Source organism: Cebus imitator, unplaced genomic scaffold (assembly GCF_001604975.1).
Source record: "Cebus imitator isolate Cc_AM_T3 unplaced genomic scaffold, Cebus_imitator-1.0 Scaffold63, whole genome shotgun sequence".
Classification (NCBI taxonomy): Eukaryota; Metazoa; Chordata; class Mammalia; order Primates; family Cebidae; genus Cebus; species Cebus imitator.
In genome coordinates this window covers 7,962,081-7,986,536 of record NW_016107378.1, presented here as the reverse complement: position 1 = coordinate 7,986,536, position 24,456 = coordinate 7,962,081, and the positions used below count along the sequence as shown (strand labels likewise).

Below are 24,456 nucleotides of genomic sequence, written 5' to 3'. Positions count from 1 at the left end.
TTGTAAATTCTCATGCAGTAGCCATTGTTTCCCATTGACTTGCTATAAGACTGGGTGGGTCTGGGTGTTCTGCTGGGTACCCTACTGGCTTCTATGCCAGTGCTTGGCTGACTCCACCAATTGGGTTGGGACAGTAAGTCCCAAACTGTTGTTAATCAGATGCCATGCTTTTTGCCATTGCTGTGTTTGACATACACTACTCCTTAATAATTACTCAATAATGAGAGCAACTCATTTTTTAAAGGTGTAAATAAACTGACTTTAAAAAGACATTTCATATTACTATCATAAATGCAAATCCAGCATCAGTTGCCATAAACATGAGATAATACTTTAAAATAAATGTATAACTGTCAAAATAATGCTTTGCAAATACTATATAAAATACCTGCTGATATTTTATCTCACTGCAGGAAAACAATAGGCTAGAGAAATGAAGCAGGCCCATTTTGGGTAGAAAGGGGAAAATCTTACAGCCTCAGAGCTGGATGGAGCCCTAGTAAATATCTAGGTCATGGATTGCAAGCTGTTTTTCCCCATCAATAATGCTCTCTCTCTCTCTATCTATCTATCTATCTATCTATCTATCTATCTATCTCTCTATCTCTTCCTCCCCCCCCCCCCCCCCCCCCCCATTGCTGGGAACAATGCATAAAGAAGCAAAAAGCAGTGCTGAATGCTTTCATGGGCTCTCTGTTTCTCTGGAGAAACTCAAAGAAACCTGTTCTGCAAACCTCGACCTTCATCCCTTCCTACCTCTTGTGCCATGCTTGCCCCTGTACACAGAGAAGCAGCATCAGTGCCCTCCACCACCCCCATCAGCAGCCAGGGGAGGCAGAAGCACGTCAATAGCTGAGGAGTGGAGGGTAGGCTGCTGGGGGCTCACAGCTTCATGACACCAGTGCACCCCCATTGGATAGCACTCAAGGCCCTCACCAAATGTTGAGTGCCATGCGTGTTGAAGGCTGCAAAAAGTAACCCATGAGCTCCCAGCTTCTTTTCTGAGGCACATCTGCCTGGACCCCTGCTCCCTTTGGTGTCAAACACTAGGGAGGCTTTAAGGAGCAGGCTGTTGCCTTTCTCTGCATGTGCCTTCAGGCCTGGCTCTGTCTTACCGTCCCCATGGCCTCCCTAATACTCCTTTCCTGAATATCATTTCTTTTCCTTTCTCTTGCACACAAAAGCTCAACACAGAGTTCATTCTGTGAGCCTAACCTTTTGCTTCCCTCACTTGGCTGGCTCAAACGCCACTTGTAAAAATGTAAATCTCAGTGGGGCTGAGCACAGTTTCTGCTGCCCCTTTTCAAGTTTTTGTTTCCTTAGCAGAGTCACAGAGTTCTAAACCAGTGTCTCCCTCTGTGCTTGGGGGTAAGAGCAGGAGCAGACCATTGAAAATCTACTGAATTGGCTGATACTGATTGACTGGATGGAGATTTCAGAGGAAAGTAAGACTTCAACCCGAGTCCTGCCACTTCCTATGAAACCACTTGCAATCTTGGGTTTCTCTTCATTGTAAAGATAAGTAATGATCTGAATTTCCAATCTTGTAGTGTTGTGGTGAGGACCAATCAGATAACGAGTTTAAAAGTGCGTTGTAAATCTGCCCTGTGGCAGCAATGAAGGCATGGTTTTTGCTGGGCACCTGTAAGCCCTTCCTAAGGGAGTTGAGCAGTTTCCTTAGGGAAGATGTCTTAAAAGTTGACTGAATTCTTCCCTCTCCCCAGACCTCCAAATGCCAGTAGCTGATTTTGTGGAGGTGGCAGGTAAAGAAATGTTTATGCAAATTGGGCCCTGATTAGATGCAAAAAAAAATGTTGACTGCTTTGAGGCAGTTCACTGTTATCTGAGAGTTTTGTTTGCATATGAGATGCACACAATGTGATTCACATCATTGGCCTCACCCTGTCTTATTTGCCTTAATGTAATTGTCTGTTCAGATCCACTGATGGTGAAAATTACATTTGTCCTTATCAGTGGAGATATTCTAAAAATGAGAAGTTCAAAGAAGGCAGAGGCTTTAATGCAGAGAATGTGTTTATTTTCTTAGCTCCTTTAAAATAGTCTTATTGCCTGGGATGGGGTAATTTCTTTGCAGAACAACAAAATGGTTGGTTCATGGTAACCCTTAATCAGGGAAGGTGCTAAAAAAAAACTGGCTTGATTCAGAACAACTCCTTCAGTTTAACAGTGTTCTTGGGTAACCTTGGAAGATCTGGAGATTTTCTGAGCAATCCACAATGAGTGCTTTGGCTTGAATGCAAAGGTCATTCCAAGCTCTTCCTTTACTGAAATGCTCATACTAGGAATTGTCCCTCCGTTGGGGAGAATATATAGGAAGACATAGAATTTAGATGTGGAGGAGAGGAATGAATATCATTTCACCTAGTGGAATAGGTTCTTTTTTGTCAAAGTTTAACATTGAAAGTCCATATCTATAGGGTTTTCTCAGGTTGGAGTGCAGTGGCACAATCATGGCTCACTGTACCTCAATCTCCTGGACTCAAGTGGAACTACAGGGACGTGCCACCATACCCAACTAATTAAAAAAAAAATTTTTTTTTTTTGTAGACATAGGATCTCACCATATTGTCCGGGCTTGTCTTGAAATCCTGGGTTCAAGTGATCCTCCTGTCTTAGCCTCCCAATGTGCTAAAATGACAGGCTGGGCCACTATACCCAGACTTAGATTTATATGGTCTGTATTTCTTTTCTCCCCAGTATAAAATGTTTGGTTACATGCTCCCTTTCAACATTCTTTGCCTTCATTAGGCTGTAGCTTTATGTGGAGTTTTCAGCTGTCAGACAAGTACAGGTTTGCCAGATTACACGGTGGCTCAAGCCTGTAATCCCAGCACTGTGGGAGGCCAAGCCGGGTGGATCACGAGGTCAAGAGATCGAGACCATCCTGGTCAACATGGTGAAACCCCGTCTCTACTAAAAATACAAAAAATTAGCTGGGCATGGTGGTGCATGCCTGTAATCCCAGCGACTCAGGAGGCTGGGGCAGAAGAATTGCCTGAACCCGGGAGGCAGAGGTTGCGGTGAGCCGAGATCGAGCCATTGCACTCCAGCCTGGGTAACAAGAGCGAAACTCCGTCTCAAAAAAAAGAATAATAATAATAATAATAGCTAGCATTCTTTGGGTGTCCATAGGCCAGACACCGTGGTAAAGGCTCAATACATATCATGCCGTTGAATCCTCACAACATCCCTCTGAGCTGGGATCTGTTGCTATTATCCTCTGTGTTTTGAAGAGGGTAAATAACTTTACCCTCAGGTGACAGAGCTAGTTGGTAACTGGGGAGCTGGGACTTGATCCCAGGTGTGTCCTTGCCTATATGGCAGTGATCTAATTAACAAATGATGTCAGGACTTCCTGAGCACATGGCGTGGGTCAGGCTCACTCAGAAAAGGTTTTGGAAATACAGCAGGTCCTTAAATAATGTCATTTTGTTCAATGCTGTTTTGTTATAATGTTGATGAGGAAAAGAAATTGATTTCCGGAAGGGGCCACTGTCTGTGTGGAGTCTGCATGTTCTTCCCATAACTCTGTGATTTTTTTCCGGGCACTCTGGTTTCCTTCCACATCCAGCTGTGTACGGGAGGCTCACTGGTGTGTCCCCGTGTCCTAGTTGGAGTGAGTGTGGGTGTGCGTGCTCTGCCACAGGATGGCATCTTCGCCAGGTCAGTTCCCTCTTTGTGCTCTGAGCTGCTGATATGGGCTCCCAAAATCCTTAACTGGAATAATTGGGTAAGTAATTATCTTGTTTTTATTAATCTTTCCTAATGTATGGATAGTTCACTTTTTTTTTTTTTTTTTTTTTTTTTTGAGACGGAGTTTCACTCATGTTACCCAGGCTGGAGTGCAATGGCGCGATCTCGGCTCACCGCAACCTCCGCCTCCTGGGTTCAGGCAATTCTCCTGCCTCAGCCTCCTGAGTAGCTGGCATTACAGGCACGCACCACCATGCCCGGCTAATTTTTTGTATTTTCAGTAGAGACGGGGTTTCACCATGTTGACCAGGATGGTCTCGAGCTCTTGGCCTCGTGATCCACCCACCTCGGCCTCCCAAAGTGCTGGGATTCACATTTATTTTAATGTTTAATATCAGAAGTGTTTTGGTTTTTTCCTACACTTCTGGTGATGTTTCTGTGACCAGAAACATAGGCGCTTAACTCTTATTTCTATCACTTAGCCTATGGTAAAATTGGTGCCGCTATACAGTGTTACATGGTTTTGCTTAAAGTTGCAAGCGTCCAAGAACATATTAGCAATGTTAAATGAGGATTTGCTGTACAGTGAAATAATGATGAGATGTCTCTGGAGGCGGAGCCTGGGAATGTGTGCTCTGAGATGGTCCTGCCCAGCTTTGGTTAAGACCATGCCCCGAGCCGTATAGGCTGGCATTCTGTAAACTTGCCTGGCTCCCAGAATTACCCAGGGCCATTTGCCATAATACATAATACACAGGTTTCCAGGCTCCACTTCAGAGCTCCTGAGTCAGAATCACCTCAAACTTACCCGGGACATTTATTTGAATAAAGCACTTGTCTAAGGAACTTACCCAAGGACCACTCATCCAAAGGTACTCAGCACAAATGTATTGAATAAACTAGACCCTTCATATGGAAGGTCACTTTTGCAATTTGTTATGGAAAGTGCTTTGGACCAAGACCTGGCTTTCCCTTCTGCTCTGCCCTTGTCCACTGAGCAGTCTCTGACAAGTCACTTCCTCTCTTTGGACCTCAATTTTCCCAGAGGTAAAATGAAGAATGGCTGAGATGACCCCTTCTGGTTCTCATACCTTTGAATAGCACAAATATTTATTGAGTGCACCTTTATAAGAAACATCCAGGCCAGGTGCAGTGGCTCACGGCTATAATGTTAGCACTTTGGGAGGCCGAGGTGGGCAGATCACGAGGTCAGGATTTCAAGACCAGTCTGGCTAACATGATGAAACCCCGTTTCTACTAAAAATAGAAAAATTAGCCAGGCATGGTGGCACTGGCCTGTAATCCCAGCTACTCAGGAGGTAGAGGCAGGAGAATCGCTTGAACCCAGGAGGTGGAGGTTGTAGTGAGCCAAGATTGTATCGCTGCACCCCAACATGGGCAATAGAAGTAAGACTCAAAAAAGAAAAGAGACATCCAAATGCAGGGCTACAGGCTTTGATTTGGATCTCCCAGCACTGATATTTAAGGCAAAACATCTTAATTTGCATGAAACTGTGAGTCTTTGTGGATGGGAGTCCTTTTTGTCTAAGAATTAATAAAACAGTCATCTCCTGCTTCTGGGTAAACACTGAAGATATTACCTATTAGTCCTGTGTGATCACAAGACACAATTGTTCCTCTCCACATGGGAGAGGCCAAAGAAACAGACAAGGCAAGTAATAAACATGCCTCAACTTGAAGAGTCCTTCAATTTCCCAACTCTTTCCACATCCGTGGCTTCAACTGACTTCAACACACATCTGTAAGGTAGACAGGTCAGGGGCGTTACCCTCATCTGGTCAAAGAGGTGCACCAGCTCTTTCATGTCAAGCTGGAGCTGTGTTCTCAATTTCTCCAATGTGGGTGCATATTCCCCTGAAGAAGGTGTTTGTGAATGAGAGAAGGGAGCTTGTCTGTTCATCCTCAGCACCTAGAACCATGCCTGGCATTCAGCATTAATAATTACCTGCTGAATGAATGAATGAATGAATCTGGTTCTCATTCCCTGACTATGACCTGTCAGGAAGTTAAAGAGGTGCAAGGTGGTCTGCGGGTGTTTGGAGAATCACTTATTGCCACAGTCATTTTTATTGTTTGCATGTCTATCATTAAGCTCTACATTTTAGGATGTGGTTGAAAGGCTGTTGAGAACAAAATTTCCCAGTGTGAAAGTTATTAGAGAAATAACATCAAATGTCTGCTATTCACCATTGAGAAATTTCTATCTATGTATGGTAGGTGGAAAAAGAGGGGGAAAACATTGTCTCTCTAGAAGCCCTGATCTAAAGCAGCCACCTCTGGTAAGGCTCACCTGAAAGAGGGAACACCATCCTAAAATTATCACATGGATTGTCAGAAGGGATGTCAGCTGGGAGACCCTCGTATCACAAACTAGCTGTGATCCCTTCGGCAAAGTCCTTCACCTTGAATTCTACCTCTCGGGTGGGACAGCTCTGAGATGTGTTCTATGCAGTAACCTCGCTCAGAAAATGGGTTCTTCCCTGGGATGTAATGAAGGGCTTGTGAGGTGGCAGCTGGAAGGCCCTTTCAAGAAAGGAACAAACACATTACCAACACTGAGCAATGGCATCGGGATCTCTTATATCAGAAGTTACAAACTGGGACCAGCACATGAGCTTGCGTAGCCTGAACGGTGTTTTTAAATTTTTCAATCTGCTAGCAAGAAATTTGAAACTCTAGGGATTTCCAGCACAGTTCAGATTTGTGGTTTCTCTTGAATACTGGCTCTACATTCTTGCATGGCCAACAATTGTTTGAAGCCAAGTAGCTTCTTTAGCTTCTCGCTGACGACACAAAGGCTATCACCTTTCTTGCAGTAGAGAAACAGTTTTCTGCACCCATGGCAGGCATGGTTGTTGCCTAGCCCTCCTCCCCTGGCACCTCCAATCCCCACGCACACCAGTCAGGTGGCTTCCGCCTGCAATTCCCTCTACTTCTTTCCCTGGGGGCTTTCTTTGGCCACCTGAGTATTCTCAGCCTACCCACAGGATGGACCAGAAATGTCAGGGAGCTGCCCCTGGGTGCAGGTCTTGAGATGAGATGGACGGGAGGTGGTGAAGAAGTACCCGGACTCTGAGGCACACTCTACGTGGTACCTCACTGAACAGCATGTGGCTTGTCTTCAGGGTCCTCGTTCCTTGAAATGATCTCTCTTAATTCCCAGCTTCTCAGAAGGCGGTCACATCTGGACAGTGTCCCTTGACTACCTGTCAATCTCCCATCATGTTATTGCCGGCTGTGAGGAGGAAAGTGACCTGCTAAACAAATCCATGCACGTGTACATGACAGCTGCTGGCTTGAGTCTGCTTCTTTTCCCACCATTCCCTCTTCTGATGAAAGAACCCACCTTTTCATTTAGAGGAACCACTTCTCAACTGGCCTTATTCTGAGAGGTTTAGAGGCAGGATTTGAACTCAGCTCTGTCTAGAGCCAAAGCTGCTCCAAAAGAGTTCTTAACTGTTACTGCGGGGTGGCTGACAGCACAGGCTCTGGGGTGAGAGCTGCCACAGTTCAAATCTCAGCTGTACCTCATATTAGTTGTAAGGCTGGGGTAAAGGCCGCTCACCTTTCTAGCCTTAATTCCTTTATCTTTCTCATGAGCTTGTTGTGAGAATTGAAAAGATGTAATAATCAGAAAGCACTTAGTATATTTCATGGCTCATTAAAGTTCTCAACAAATAATAACTATTAATGTTTAAATTATTAAGATTCTAGTTGGCTGAAGAAAAGTGATGGGAGAGCTGGAGCCTCTGGTCTTTACTCTGGGAGTTTCTAGAGAACTCAGACTTTGGTTATTTCACTTTTGTCCCTGAGTCCTACCCTCACTGTAAGAGTGAGACAGTGAGTGACGATGGTGTGTTTGTAGAATTCACAAACGCATTGTCTATGCTTCCTGAAGCTTAGCTAAGTGAGCTCCCTGCCAGGAGCTTATGTGTAGCCAGCCAGGAATTATGGCATCAAATAATATTTAATTTTACTTCTTCCTAAATATTACTGAATTCCATTCCCAGTAACTTTTCCGTTTGGCATTCTCTTTTTGAGGCAGTTCAAGTGGAAAAAGAAATAACTTAGAAGCAAGGAAAAGAACCTTATTCAACAACAATAAAAATCCTTTAGCTAAATGCAAGGAACTGGGCCCTTTTGTGTTTTTTTGTGTAAATTATTTGTCATACTGATTACCCAACATGTCCTTTTTTATTTTAGAGACTGCTTCTTCCATCCCCTAGGGAGAATGTTTTTAGCTCCATGGAGCATGAATTTTTTAACTTATCTAGTGATTATTAGGTATAACAGTCCTCTTTGGTAAGAGGTTCCACTTTTAATGGTCTCTTCAGTGAACAGTTTTCTGTAAATATTGCATAAGTCTATTCAGGGAAAAAGAATGCCCTCGCCTCTGGATTCCTTATAACTCCACTCTGATGGGAGCATCTGCTGAGTCCCAGCTTGTGGATCTACGAAGCTGATGTGGACTCTGGAATCCTCTTCTGTTTGGACTTCCTTTTTTCTTTTTCTTTTTTTTTTTTTTTGCTTTGATGGCATTTGCGTTTCTACGTGGCCATGGCCCTGGAGCCAGACTGTGACACTTGGTAGCTGTGTGACCTTAAACAAATTATTTACTTTCTCTCATGCTCATTTTCCTTATCTATAATCTGAAGATAATATGAGCATCTACTTTTTAAGGCTTCGCTGCAGATTAAATCAATATCATAGCGCGTCCTGTGTGCTCGGCACTGCACTGTACTGCACAGCACATGGTTAGTACTTCAAGTATCAGCTCATCATCATCATCATCATCATCATTGTCATCATCACCATCATCATCATCACCAAGATCATCATTATCATCCAAGTGGTTTCTTTACTTTCAACATAGGCTGCCAAGGGGATAGCCCTAAATATAATTGTCCTCATATACAATCTGTCTCTGACAACCTAAGGCCCAGCAGGCTGACTTCATTAGTCTGCTCACCTATAAAAGGGGTAATAATAGTATTTACTTCACAGTATCATGAGAATAAGATGAGTTAATAAATGTAAGGTGATTAACATAGTGCCTCACACATAATGGATATTCAATAAACAATAAGCCTTGTTAGAGTCCTTGCTTTCAGCTTAGCTCCTGAAAGCAAGGACTCTAACAAGCAAAGCAAAAACCCAATAAATTTATTCTCTCATTCTTAAAGAAATAATGAGTGTCTTCTGTGTGCCTGGCACTGTTCTAGCTTCAGGCAAAGATAGTGATAGTGAATATGACTGACAAGTGACAAGGTTCTCACCCCATTTGCTCTCATGGTAGATGACTGACAACTACTATAGCTATGCTGTGTGATAATAAATGCTAATAGAAAAAAATAAAACATGGCAAGGGAATAGAGAATAAAGAGAGTCAGAATAAGAGATGAGGTTGTAAAAGTAGATAGAATGGGCATGGTGGCTTATGTTTATAATCCCAACACTTTGGGAGGCCGAGTTTGGAGGATTGCTTGACTCTAGGAGTTCAAGACCAGGTTGGGCAACATAGTGAGAGCCCCCCATCTCTACAATTTAAAAAACAAAAATACCCAGGCATGGTGACATGTGCCCGTGTGGTCCCAACTACTCAGGAGGCAGAGGTAGAAGAATTCCTTGAGGCCAGGAGGTGGAGGTTGCAAATGAGCCACGATTGCACCATTGTACTCCATCCAGCCTGGGAAACATAGCAAGACCTTGTCTCAAACCAAAAAAAAAAGAAAAGGAAAAAAAACCTCATTAGCAAACTCCCTGAGCCACCTGTTGGCCAGCACATTCACCTTTAGAGGCAGTAACACTTCCCAGTAGAGCTTCCCCTGTAGTTTAGAGAGTAGACAACTGCAGTCTCTAAACTACTGATACAGCACATCAGCTAATTAAATTACTGCACGTTGCTGGTTGCAAGGCTAAAGCCAGTGTTATTATCCTCCTGAAGAACAATCCATGGGCAAAATATTATTAAATTTGATTTTTCTAAAAAGCTGGGAGCAGTTATTTAATTAAGATTGTGTCAAAGCGTGGCTCTAGTATCCCCTTTGGCCCTTTTCTTTTCATTTCAACTATGAAAGGATTCCTCTTAGAAAAATGTTAAGAAACTAGTTTGTCTCCAGTATTGCCAAAGTACAAGTTGTATTTCGTCAACTTACTCTCAATCCATATTTTAAGTTGCTACCAGGGATCTTTATGCAAGAAAAATCTAATTCAATACAACCCATGCTAGAATGTAGTTGAGATTCATTTCATGGTGAGGATCCCAAGGAGGGACTATAGTCTGAGTAGGGACTTTAGCTATAGCTCTCCGTTTATTCATTCAGCCTACTCATTCACTATGAATTAATTCAGCTGCTCACTTGTGCAAGATACTGTTCTAACAACTGAGCGTACAATTAAAGAAAAGACAAAATTTTGATGTTCCTTGCTCAAAGCCCTTAAGTGAACAATGGGAGACTATGAGTAAAAAAGAAATAACTTGGTGCCACCAAATTTTATTTGTTTCTCCCTAGGAATGGCCCCTCCTTCCCACTTGTTCAAAACTAATCTGTCCTTTAAACTCTTGCTTGGATGAGGTCCCTTCCATGAAGCCTTCCCTGAATACTCCACTTCTTACTTGGAATTCCCTACCCCATATTTTTCCAACTGAGTTTCCTTTGAACAATCTGTACCATATAATTTTTAATTAAATGTGTATTGTTATTTTTATATTGTCTTATTTCCAAATTAGATTGCAACTTTTTTGAGGGCATGGACCACATCTTTTCCTTCTTTGTCTTAAAAGATCTACCTCCTTTAAAAGAAGTCATTATATGAAAAAGATACTTGCACATGCACGTTTATAGCAGCAAAATTCACAACTGCAAAAATGTGGAACCAACCCAAATGCCCATCAATCAATGAGAAAAAAAACTGAGATATATATGATGGAATACTACTGAGCCATAAAAAGGAATGAATTAATGGCATTCATAGAGACCTACCTAGATGAGATTGGAGACTATTCTTCTAAGTGAAGTAACTCAGGAATGGAAAACCAAACATCATATGTTCTCACTAATAAGTGGGAGCTAAGCCATGAGGATGCAAAGGCATGAGAATGACACAATGGACTTTGGGGACAGATAAAAGACTGCAAATAGGGTGTAGTACATACTGCTTGGGGGATGGGTGCACTAAGATTTCACAAATCACCGCTAAAGAACTTACTCATGTAACCAAACACCACTTGCTTCCCAGTAACCTATGGAAATAAAAAATATTAAAAACAACCAAAACAAAAAACAAAAAAACCATCTACTTCCTTTATCTCTTGCATAGAACAGGTGCCTATTTAATTGGTAATAAGCAAACTTATTGCTGATGTTCCCTAGATGATTTGGTTTGACTCCAAGAGACTGTTCACATCCACCACCCATTCATCCATCTGTCCACCATTCGTCTTACCCATTTATTCATTCACTCGCCATTCATCCCTCCATTCACCATCCAGCCAGCCATCTACCCATTCATCTACCTCTCTACCATAAAAGTTCAATTGTGGCAAAACCTATAGTTTTAAAATCCTTTTATTTTATGATTAATATTAATTGCTATATCCAAAATGTCACGAATCAGCACAGAAAGTGAGTGTCAGAAATGGTATCAGATGCCGATGACTGGCCTTGGTATCTGCCATTTCCTCCCACCCAGATAGATGCCATAGATGCCCTTTTGTTCTTAGAAGCCAAAGGCCGTCATCTTAGAAGCTTTCAGGCAACAGAAATTGTGCAGCTTTGGAACTAAGAATTACTAGTCTCTACTTTCTAATGGTTTAGTAGTCAATGGACATATATAATTTGAGCCATTTAATTTGCTTTCACGTGATGTTTCAGAAGCAAGCAATTTATGCTAATACAATTGTTATTTTAAAAATGGTACTAATTTAAGCTTTCTAAGAATACAAATGTGCAGCTCATAACTGTTCTGTTACCATTAGTCACACACAAGAGGACATGACACAAAGTAGGTATTTTGTCTCTCAGAAACAAAAACAGCTTGAAAGAACAAAAGCTTGCATATGAATTCCCTGTCAGCCAAACGGAGTGTGTCCTGTAAAGCATTCATGATAAAAGGAAGATGGGTGAGGAGGAGACAGAGACAGAGGAGGTGGGAAGGTGAGAGAAGGGGGGAGGAGTGAAGGAGAAGCTTTCTGAATGGTGAAAAAAACAGAAGGGAAGAGAAAGAGAAAGAAACCTCTGAGAAGGAGAGAGCGCTGTGATCTCATGAGGGAGACCTGATCTGCTGGCTGGGAGGAGGAAACCCACCGCGCTGAGCCAGCTCTGCTTGGCAGCCTTGCCTTCTCTGCATCATCGTTCAATTCACACCTGGGCCACTTGGCCGGTGGGCTCTCTTTCACTGCCATCCACATAAAACCATCTAATCCTCTTTCTCCCTCTCTGAGACTCTTTCCTTGGAACCAAGCTTGGTTGGTTCTGCTGCCTCACAAAACTCAAGTCCTGCAGCATCCAAACACAATTAATTGACTTAATGCCCTCATTCACTGCCAAGCAGGTCTGGATAATAAAAGAGCCGTAAATAAGCAATGTGGTTATCAAATGCACAGAAAATAGGACCACTGGCATCTACTGGTAGAAGCTATTGGCTTGAATCGCATCAACAATGACTCCAGATCTTCCTTCTAAAATAAAACAAGAAAATGATTCATTTGTTGTTTCAGAAGAGAATTCTATTCATATATTTATTTGGGAGGAAAAAGAAGATGGTGGTGGTATAAGACCAGAAGCCAAAAAGAAAAAAAAAATAGCCCGTTTTTATTCTTGAAGGATCTGATTACGAGCCTTTGCATGTTTCGGGAAAATATTTCAGGAGACACTGATAATTTGCATGAGTTTGAGAGGTGTTTTTGCAGCTTTTCCAAAACAGAAAAGAAATGAAAAGAGAGGAAGGTTTGTTATTCCCAGAGGTAGAAACACAAAGGAAGTCAGAATATCTTGAAAAAGAAGAAAATGTTTTGGCTTTCTGGCTTGTTGCTGTGTAATTATTTAAAAATATTTCAAATGAGTACTTTGCTAAATTTTCTTTTCCTATAGCAGCTTGAGAAAAACATGTGAAAGTGTTTTTGTTCTGACTCTTGTTCCCCAATTCATGTTTATTTATTTATTTTGCTAAATATAACTGTATTTAGAGAAAACCCAGGATTCTCGTTGAAGTTCCAGCAAGAACCTTAAAGCCTCTGAAAAGGCATGGGTGGGGGGCGGGACCCAGCCTTGGTGATGGCCATACCCAAAACGATGCCTACCTTTTCTCTTCCCAGAAAAAAAAAGTTTATATGGATAAAGCTCTCAAGCTATTTCTTTCTTGTTCTAGTGAGAGCCTTGAGCTAGCCCTCCTTACACTCTCTTTCTCCTAAGCCAAATGGATAGACATGTGTAAAAAGTAGAATCAAATAGCAGCAACTCTAGAACTGAGACAGGAATCCTAGATCTGATTTGCTGTGTGATCTTGGATAAGATGGTTAACCTCTCTGAGCCATAATTTCCTCATCTACAACATAAGGATTATAATCTACATACTCCATAGAGCTCATTCAGTGTTCACAAAAAACCCATCTACTTACAAAAAGTCACTTATTAGTTACGTACCTGGCATATAACTAATACTTGATAAATGCTAACAATTATTGGTTCCCTATATGCAGTTTCCTGCCTCTAAATGTAATGCCTCTTCCAGGATACAGATTTTGTAGTAAACTTTGTAAATTTCCTATTTCCAAAATTGTTCATATTTTTAAATTATCCACACCAGGAATATTTTCTTTATTTTCACATCACAATTTTTTTTTGCAGCAATTGCTTAAGTGGGAACCAATTTATTCTTAATTATCTTTTTTGATGTGATGCTTATCAGTAGTCCCTGACGAGATCTAATTAAAAAAAAAAAGCTTCCACATCTATAGCTGTCTGTGTTGGATTTACTTGCATTAGCTGTTTAGATCAATCTCTCTAGCTTGGCGTTTGTCACCTTCTGTTTAACTATTTTTCATCCCAGGAGATCAGCGTGTTTGCATCGTTATAGGTACTTTGAATCTTGTTTTTCATTTGAATGCCCCTCCTGCCCCTCCTGCCCCCCCAAACCCCCTCCCTCCCAACCGCCCCCCGCCCCCGCCCGCCGCGTCAGCAATGAGATATTGATTTCTTCTTCTTGTCATTTAACATTCTTATGGAGACCCTGGCAGACCAATTTACAAATGATTGCTAAAGTGCTTTGGCAAATCGGGGTGTTTTTGACAGAGAAAGAAAAATACAGGTTACAAAAATTTTGCACCTTTCAATGGGGCTCACTTAATGTCGTGCAGCCTCTCCTAATGAACATTTTCAACCACTGAAGAGATCTCCGTTTGGCTTCTTCGATGCACGGGGCTCCCCCCTCCAGGCAGGATGGCTCGTCTCTGGACTCTGTGGACTGGGGTTGATTCTTTCATGACCAGGGGGGGTCTCGCCTCCGGGCCTGCTCCTTTCTTAGAGGTTAGTGTTTGCCTGAGCAGGCACACTTGTTCTGAAACCAGCACCATGGGGTTAATTTGCAGGTCCTCAACCCACGGGGCAGACTCCACTTTCTGACCCCATCTGTCAGACCCTGCAATTCATGGTCCTTCCCAGGGCAGAAGTCACCAGCCACAGAGCAAATCTGCCGTCAGATTGTATATTTCAGGGTTATTTATTAGGCCTTGGCTTGGAAGTCTAGCCAGGACGTTTTCACTCCGGGTCTGTTTGCCTTACGCAGTCTGTCTCTGAAGTGCAATTTGAAGATATAGAGACGTCAGGGTAATTTTCCGTCCTCTGGTGACAGTGTTATTATCGAGAAGGAAGGATGAGGGCTGCTTGCTGTGCTAATGACTGCTTCTCATTTCATAGGCTCCAGGAGACCCAGGCTGTAAACCACTGCGCATAGCCAAGTTCTCCCAGAGCCTCACCTGGAGTTCCTCTCCCCGAGGAGGTGATGTTAATGGCTTTCTTTGCAAATCCCTTTCCCACCCGCTTTCCTGGCAGGATTATAGAATCCCTGTGTCTAGACACCGTGGGATCTCTGAGGATTTCCTGAGCCTGTTTTCATTGATCACTGTGGTACCGCCTATGGAGGCTGAGTCAACACTCAGTATTGAGTGTTGCGGGGTAAAGGAACATATCCTAAAAGTCCCTGCCTCCCACCGGCAGCCCCCTCCCTGACCCATCACGCTAGCCTTCTGCACCCTTTGATTCTGTGCTTTTCAGAGCCCCAAGAAAGCTCTGAGTCTAGAATCTCCTTTCCCCTTCTTCATCTTTTCAATGTCCACACAGCCTCTGTCCTGAGCCGTCAGAGAAGCCTCTGTGCCTCCACCCCGGAAGAGGTCAGGCTGGAAGCTCTTAGAAACTCTGGTTTGCTTCCTTCGGTGCCTTTCTTCCGTTTCATGTTTGTGTGAGGATGTGCCTGGCCTCTTCCATCCAGCGAACCTGAGAGGTTCCTGTGAGCCAGGGCAAGCTTGGGGCTCTGCTCACCAGCGCACCCAGCAGGGAGGAGAGGCTGGCCCAGGGAAGTTCCTTTACTTAGCCGTCTTTATGGCATGAATGGCTGCACCGGAGTAGCCTTGAGGTGTTCAGTGGAGAATTGTGAGTCAGTAGAGGGCTAGATAATAGGTACTCACCTGAGAATGGTCTTTTCTCTTCTACTTTGCCTCTGAGAAAAGGATGAAAAAAAAGGAGCTGCTACACGTGTATTACTTGAGTGTAGGAAGGAGAACAGGCATGGGATCCATTCATGTTGCTCTTCTTGATGTGTTATATGTGTTGTATTTGACCGGAGCGTAGAAAGTTATCACGAGACAAAAGTATGCCAGATTGCAGAGTCATTTATTATGCCGGCGACCACAGAGGACTCACGTCTCTCCAACCTGTGGTAGCAACAGGAGGGTGTCACGATTTTTTATACCCGAAAAACCACCTTGGGAGTGGGGGTGAGGGGCGGGGATGGGGATGAAAAGGCTTCAGACATTTCAAGGGCTAGGGGATTCTGTGATTCACCTCCTGGGTGGAGACAAGGGCGGGGGTCTCCGGACATTCCAAGGTCTAGGGGACTTTTGTCATTCTGTTTGTTACCTCAGTGGTTTACAGAACTGGCAGTTCTATTCACAGAGGCCAAGGACAGTAGTTATTGTAAGGAGAATGGGGCAGCCATTTCAACTTATCTAAAAACAGTTTTGCATTTTATAAAATAGTTTTGCTCTGGTTCTGGCTCTAGGCCAGCACAATATCACATATGTGTGTGCAGAGCCTTTAGGAGCAAGCGCAGCACTCAGCTAAATTGCAGTGCATGTCATTTCCAACAGACCCCTGGACTTTTAGAAAGGGCAAGATGATTGTTTCAATGTTGACATGTGTGTGCACACAGAACTCTTTATGTAGAAGATATAAAGTATCAAGTGGGGTAAAAAACTGGAATCACTGAAAAAATAGGATGTTTTCCATGGATGGGTATTGCCTGAAATAGAGCACAGAGCAGAACATCTTACTTCTTTGCTATTCTCTTTTTTGTTGTAAAAATCCCTATAGTCTCCATATTTAACACATCAATGACCCAAACGCCCAGGCATTGCTGGAATGTGGTAGAGTTTGAGTTGAGTCTTATGTATTCACTTACCAAATACCTACCAGGCAGTGACCATGAGCTGGGTACTGTGACCATGTTTCAGGGTCATGCAAGACACAGTTCCTGTCCTCAGATGGCATGGGGTGATGTGAAGAGCCTGGGGTTTGGAATCACACCACACTAAATTGGAATTACAAATCTAGCATTTATAAGCAACATAAACTTGGACAAGATGCTTAATCTCCCTCATTCCCAAATCCTACGTCTGCAAAATGAGATTAATATTGCTTAGCTCATAAGATAGTTTTGAAGACTAAATAAGACACAGCCATTTATAAAGAAAGTCAGATTGCTGCACGCCCTCACTCAAAACCATCCAAAGGTTGTTATGAAATGTGGAGTGGAGTTGGAAGTTCTTCGTATGGCTACATGATCTGATCTTCATCTGCCTCTCCGTCCACATCTCCGCTTTGCTGCTGCCTTGCTGTGTGCTCCCAGTGTGCCCGCCTTCTCCCTGTGTCTCCAGCCTCCCAGGCATCTTCCTGCCACAGGACCTTTGTGTTAGCTGCTTCCTCTGGCTGGAACACTCTTGCTCCCAATAATCACAAGCCTTTTGCTCCAGGAGCACCTCCACAAAAGTTCTTTCCTGCCCTCCAGTCTGAAATGTCTCCCATCACTCCGAAGTCTTTAACCTACTTTCTTTCTCTTCATCGCCGTACTTCCTATCTGACATTAGGTGATATGTCTATTTGCTTCCTGTCTGTCTGAAAACTCTGATGAAGCCTGGGCACTGTGGTTCGTACCTGTAATCCCAGCACTTTGAGAGGCCATGGCGGGAGGATCACTTGAGTACAGGTGTTTGAGACCAGTCTGGAGAACATAGAGAAACCTTATCTCTATGGGGAAAAAAAAAAGGCCAGACATGGCGGTGTGCACCTGTAGTCCCAACTACTCGGGAGGCTGAGATAGGAGAATCATTTGAACCTAGAAGATTGAGGCTGTAGTGAGCCATGATTGCGCTACTGCACCCCAGTCTGGGTGACCCTGTCTTAAACAAACAAACAACAACAAAGCTCAACAATAACAGGAGTTATTATTTTTCCATTGCTGTCTCCCCCGTTCCTAGAACAGTGCCTGGAACTCAAATATTTCCTGAGTGAATAAAGGATGAGGATTTCCTTTCCCAGTGCTTGGAGTATAGTAGGAACTCAATAAATGTCAGTTATCTTCCTTCGCCATTCTCAGCAAGGAGCTTAAACTTCAGAGCTGAAGATAAGACAGTATGAGATGGATTTTTTTGGATTTAGTTAAGCCACTTGGATCTTTTTATATCCCAATAACGACACACTGCAGAGCCTAAGAGAAAGCGAATTCTCATTTTATGTTTTAATCAATTTGTTCCACGTAAAGTGTGTCTGGGGTGATAAGACCAAGAGTTAGAAAAAAAAAAATAAAGCACTAGAACAATTCATGGGATTTCCTTGTTAGTTCTTGTTCTGTCTAGTAGGGTTTGCCTTGAAAGAAAGAGCTGACTAGAGAGAAAGAGCTACATTGACTTTGCAGGAGTAAATGTCACAATTAAAAGTTTCTTTTAATGAATCCTGTGTGAACCTCCCTATTTAAAGATGCATGAATGGAAGCTATTTCTGTTCCTTGCTTCATGAATGAATGGTATGGAGATGTTTCTTTGCCGTAGTGAAAGGCATCCCACATAGAGCACATGCGTGGTGTCTACACCTTGCTAATTGACCCGTGTTGATGGAGTGCCAATTACGTGCCCAGGGTTGTGGGTGGAGAATGGGGGACTGGGGAAAAAATGCCTTGGGAGGTGCTCTGAGAGTGCATTAGTGGAACCTGGATTAGATAGAAAGGGGTTAGATCAGGGGAGACTTGCCAGAGGAATGTATGTTTGAGCTGAGATTTCATAATTAATAGACATTAACTCGGCAGAGGGTGGCATTGGGACGGTGGTTCAGAATGAAAAGCATTCTAGTCAGAGGGAAATTTGAGAAGTTAGATCCTGGGTTCATAACCTTTCTCTGCCACCGTGAGACCCATCCCTCTCCATGCCTCAGTGTCTCCAAATGTAATAAGAAGGGTTGGATTAAATGGTTTTTGAAAGTTCTATCCGGATGGGAACTCTGTTTGATCATACAGGGCACTCTTTTTCTTTTTCTCTGCCTTCCTGTGGCCTTCCTTTCCTACTAAGTGCATTTTCCTGTTCCTTTCTTCTTTGATCCTTCTCTGCTCCCTCCTTTTTATTCTTAGTTACGTGGCCAGTCACCAAGGGCAATGGAGAATATTATTTAATGTCTCTGAGAACACTTGGGGCAGAAGGAGTAGCAGATTGCTTCACTAACATTTATTCTCAAATTTGAATAGAGAGAATAACAATTTTAGAGACAGGAGAGTAAGTGGGCATACTAAATCCCAGCATGGTCAAAAGGAAAATTGAGTTCTATAACATTTGGGTAAACGGGAGACTTTTTTTATTGGATGAATAATCACTCTGTAATTAATCACTCTGTTAGTGTAATCACTAACACTATAAAGGGGTTCAGAGTATGCAACCCCCAAATATACCACATGGTCATGAGGATTATTTTGAGTTGAAGACAATTCAAAAACAGCAGGTGCAAATAAAGCTCTCTATCCTCCTCCTTTCTGCCTACATGCAGGGCACAAATTTCCATTTGTGAAGGTGTCCCACTCATTTCTCCCATATGAAAAATAGAAGGCTCTTATTACGGGAGATGGCACTGGCTTGAATCTGCACAAACAAACCTTACTGAAATATTTCTTGTCTTCCATTAGTTTTCCCTGTATATTGACCTTTCCAGAACTTACCACCCCTAAAAACCCAAACCCTTTTCTTTTGTCCTGTCACTTCTCCACACATTTATCACTCTTTGTTAAAATGGTATGTAAACTCTCAGGCCTAACTACTTCTTTGGGTCTTCATTTCCTTTTCTATGAGACCCTTATGTACATATAAACATAAAAGTATTAATATCAATATAATCCACAAACCTTTTATCTTGCTAATCTGTCTTGTTAGTTTAATGTGCATGGTCTCAGTTATTGCGCCTAACTATAACTGGTTGAACTATTCCTATATTATCCACAGAATTCCCATAACAGGCATCAATTAATAACCCCAATTTGTAGGTGGGAAAACTGAGGCTCTAAGAGGATTGCTACTCAACTAGCAAGTAGTAGAATCAGGCTGGGATTCCTGGTAGCCAGCCCTCAGAGTTCATGCACCAATTGGCTGACCCCAAATCTGCTGCACGCTGACTATGTGACCTTGGCTCAGTTGCGTTTTCTCTGGGCCTCAGTTTCTCCAACTGATCTCTGCATTGCTTTCATTAGTGCTTACTGATTTGGTCACAAGCCCTTTTCTTTCCCTGCATCTGAAGTCACCATGAGACAAAGGAGGAGAAAACAGCAGGAGACTTGTGAACTCTGTGGGAAATACTTTGAACTTATTCATTCAAGGACTGGAAATGTACTTGACTCAAGGGCAAAGTACAGGACAGGTTGAGTTTCGGTATACTGGGATAGATAGAGAAGAGAGTAAATTTGGAGTGCATGACAATTTCTAGAGTGGCAAAGAAAATAATAAAAATTGGATGTTGCAGTGAGGAAAAGAAACCTCCCATTCCATCTGGGCCACATTTACACTTGGGGAGTAATTTTGGCAGGGGTAGAGCCTTGGTTTTTTAAATATTAAACAAAAAACAATTAATAATCTGGCTCCTTTTTCATATCTGTCTCTGGTGGTACAACAACTCCTAATTCACTTTACCTCTTCATTCTCTCTTAGTTGGGCTGATATTTCATTCTATCAGAATTTGTTTTGTAGCCAGTGGTAAGCCTCTGAAAGGTTTGCTAAAAACTAGACTTATAAGAACCCTTCCTCCTTTCCTTGAGAATTCAGGAATTGGGGGATGGAGGAGAGAACAAGAGACTCTGAAATACTTCTTGGCCATAACAGCAGAAATTTCATGTAGCCCTCCTCTCCCCTTGGTCTTGGTCTTTCTCCATGAAAAGGAACATGCTATCAAAAGGAGAAAACAGGCAGGTGGACCAGATTCGAGAGTATAATTGTGCATATAAAATCCAAATATCTTAGGGCCATCTTCTCAGAGGAAGGAGAAATACATTGCATTACGCTGAAGTCCTACAAGATCAAAGTGAAGGAGTGAAGGAAGTAATAGGAAGTGTCTGAATTACTTGAGGGAACAAAGGCATAAGAAAGATGGCTAAGAGGAAAGCTATGAAAGAGAATGAAGTTCAGCTTGAATTATGGTGGAAGAGTACGGCTAAAAGTTTCTAAAAGCGTGAGATTAGAGCAGCATAAATAATCTATAAAGACATTAGTGCCTGTCTTATTTCTCATTCATATTTAAAATACACCAACCTCCTCCACTGTTTCATCGATCACCATTTATAAAATGGGGACAGCACACCCAGAGAGTTCATTGTCCCTCTGGATGTAATTTCACTGAATTGGCAGTCATATTCTGTTTTCTATTTCTTATAGAAATTCTTGAAAAAAATCCCTAAACAAAGAAATACTTAGCTGACATTTTAAAACACAAACTGTATGCTAAATAAAAGGGCAGGTTGTTACAAGCTCTTTAGTAAATTATTGCACTATAAAGGTCTAAATGTACACACTCATTTTCAAGTACATTTTAAAAAATAATTTACTTCCAGTCTGTTCTGAATAATTGTACAAAAATGGTTCATAAGCATAATGAATCATTCACATACCGTGTTTTTGCATGCTGTTCTTGAATGTCTGAATTTGAAGATTATACTTAATGGAATTGTCTGTCGATTTCAATCATTATCATCTGGGGCAGATGGCTCTTTGTGCATTTAATATGCAGGAAAATGCTGGGCTGCTTTGGCTTTGGAGTTAGCCTCCCAACAATTCACATTGTGATGGATACCTTTCTGCTTACAGAATTATTTCTCTTAAACACAAGACTTTATGTATCATTAGAAATAAATATATTCAGAGATGAATTTTTCACCATTAATTTGTTCATCTCATGTATTCACATTTGAAATGGAGCCCATTTGGGATTTATTACATAAATGATGAATTTGAGAGGAATACGTGCCAAGCTGCCACCGAAGCTGGAACCGCTGGGTCAGCTGATGGCTCATGAGGACAAGTTTGTCTAAATCAGGGTCAAATGCACAGGGCGAGTTCAAGAAGCCACATCCTCTCTCTGGCCTTGCTCTTGGAATAATGAATTCTCTCTGAGAAGGTGGTGTCCCCAGTGGGTTAACTTTTTGGTAGAAACCTCTGGCTCTTGTGGAATGGGTTTTTCTCTAAAAATTCTGCCTATATCATTATGTCCATCTTAATCTAGCATGTTTCCAGGATGAGTGGAAGAAAAAGAGCATAGAGAACGTAGATCATAACTCTCACTTGTGATGAGCACTAGGTCAGATAGAAGAATTCAGTGACAAAAATTTTCTACCATTTTAATATGCCCTGAGAATCAACTAACACAGCCACTACTACATATATCAGTGCCCCCTTCTTGGGAAATTCATTCCAAGAGCCTCAGTAGCGGATGAATAATTGTACAAAAATAGTTCATAAGCATAATAAATCTTTAACACACTGTCTTCTTGCATGTTGTTCTTGAAAACTTCAATTTGAAGATTACGCTTAATGGAATAATCCGTCAATTTCAATCATTATCATCTGGGGCACAGGATAGTACTGAACCCTACATAGCCTATGTTTCTCCCATATGATCACATTGTATAAGGTGGGTAGCTTATATGGTATGGATACGCTGAAGAAAAGGATGGTTCATATCGCAGGCGGGGCTGAGTGACATGGTGCTAGATTTTATCACGCTACTCAGAACAGTGAGCAATATGAAACTGATGAATTGTTTATCTCTGAAATTTGCCATTTAATATTTTCGGACTGTGGAAAGTGAAAGCATGGATAAAGGGGAACTACTGTCTATCAGTATAAGCAGATGAAAATGTATGATGTCATTTGCGAATCTTGTGTAACTTTGTGACATAGCAGCAAAGAAAATAGGTTTTGGAGTCATAGGACTCAGGTTTGGACTTTTATTCCTCCTCCTGGAAGGGAGGATAGAGTTAAGGCAGAGTGGGTGGCTGTGGTAGCTCTGTGACCTCAGGCAATTCACTTAGCCTCTCAGCCTTAGGTTTCCCATCTATGAAAATGAAAATAATAATATGTCTACCTCATGGGACATTTGTGATGACATACTACCAGCAGAGCAGGTAGTGTATTTGTGATTATTAGTAAATTTAGCAATTATTTACGCACTACTAAAAATTTGTGCTTGCCCAGAGTCTGCTCTGAATGGCCCCAGCACAAGGACCCTCCCTTGTCCACCTGTTTACCTGTGGGCCATTGGCCACCTGGCAATGGGAAGGGGAGTATGGGGGTACTGTCTGCCAAGGCCCTGAGAGACAGAAACTATGATTCTCAAACAATCATGTGAGTCCAGAGGAAAGCAGCATTTGATTCACAAAAATTAAATTTGCATGCAATGTTTTCGTATTGCATGAAAGCATCTGCACGGTGTTCATCCGAGTAGTAAAGCCCTGTGTGTGAACCACACATTATGTGGCAGATGCATCTTCATTAGCAACCAGAGTGGTATTAGAAATGGGTAAATTGGATCATTTAATATTGTTGCTCTTACCTCCAGAAAAAACTAAATTGAGGTATTTTTTTCCCATTAGAGTTAATAAGACTTGAAAGGCTAGATTTTCATTTGAAAGGCAAAAGCATTTTTATAAACCCTGTCTCTCCAAAGAAGAGTTGCGAATGGAGAAGCCAGAAACCTGACAGCCACAGTTACCATCTTCCCACAGTGAGACCGAGGCACCATGGACTCAGCTTTCTTGCTCTTTAGGAGTCACAACCCAGAGGACTTTTCTGAGAGGCCATCACATCACATCCCTCTCCTCTGAAACGCAATAGAGAGCCCGCTTCTTCCAAGAAGCCTCTTGGTTTATCCACCCTGGTCACTGCTCTGTGACCCCACCTTCTCAGGCCACTTTGGAATTCAGCATCCAGCATTTCCCCAGAAACAGAGCCTGTGGCAAGACTTGGTGGGGGAAGGGCTTTGACTGGGAAGTGATCCCAGGGAGCAGATGTGAGAGGCTGAGGAGAGGGAGACAGGGATGAGAAGTATCTGTAAGGATGCAACACTGAGGCTGCTGCTGTGGGCCCTGGAGCCTGGATCCCAATGCAGAAGGCCTTCCAGGGTGGTCTGCCTGAAGCATGGAGAGAAGAAGCAATGACTTTAGCAACTCTCCACTGGTTGTAGATTTCCTCTGGCAACATTAACCTCACGCTCAAGGGCGACACGTGGGTTCAGAGGTGGTGGAATCCTAGGACATCAGAGAAGACCTTGGGACAGAAAGAAAAGTCTATATAGTGCTTGAGGTGAGAGCCAGCCAGCAACAGGCGAATAATTGGGGCTGCCAAGGGACTGTCCACCCAGCTGCAGCTGAAACCAGAGGTGGGCTGGGCAATAGGAAAAGGGGCACCTGAGCCACCTGCCACATAGTAATTGTCAACTCAAAAGAGGTAAAAGACCAGACTGCAGTGGAATATGACAAGGTGTTTATTGGAGTCTTAAGAACTGCAATTTGGAAGACACAGATTTGGCTAGAAGCCAACTTGTGTTCTGAAAAGAGGGAGGGGAGTATGGTTTTTTGTTTATTTGTGTGTTTGTTTTGAGACAAAGTCTCACTGTGTTGCCCAGGCTGGAGTGCAGAGGTGCTGTCTTAGCTCACTGCAACCTCTGACTCCTGAGACTTTGTTAAAGTTGCTTATCAGGCTCAAGCAATTCTCATGCCTCAGCCTCCCAAGTAGCTGGGATTATAGGCTTGCACCACTACTCCTGGCCAATTTTTGTATTTTAGTAGAGACGGGGCTTCACCATGTTGGACAGGCTGGTCTTGAACTCCTGATCTCAGGTGATCTGCCCACCTCCACCTCCCAAAATGCTGGAGTTAAAGGTGTGAGCTACTGCACCCGGCTGGAGTATGAGTTTTTTTTTTTTTTTTTTT

General features: G+C 42.6%; 1 long non-coding RNA gene across 1 annotated transcript in view; it reads right to left on the bottom strand.

The window, feature by feature from the left end:
- The window catches only part of LOC108305428, a 37,008-nt gene extending 22,265 nt beyond the window's left edge, over positions 1-14,743 (bottom strand). The window contains exon 1 of the long non-coding RNA XR_001825727.1: positions 14,062-14,743. This is a non-coding gene — a long non-coding RNA (uncharacterized LOC108305428). The remainder of the gene's footprint in view (positions 1-14,061) is intronic.
- Positions 14,744-24,456: the final 9,713 nt, after the last annotated feature.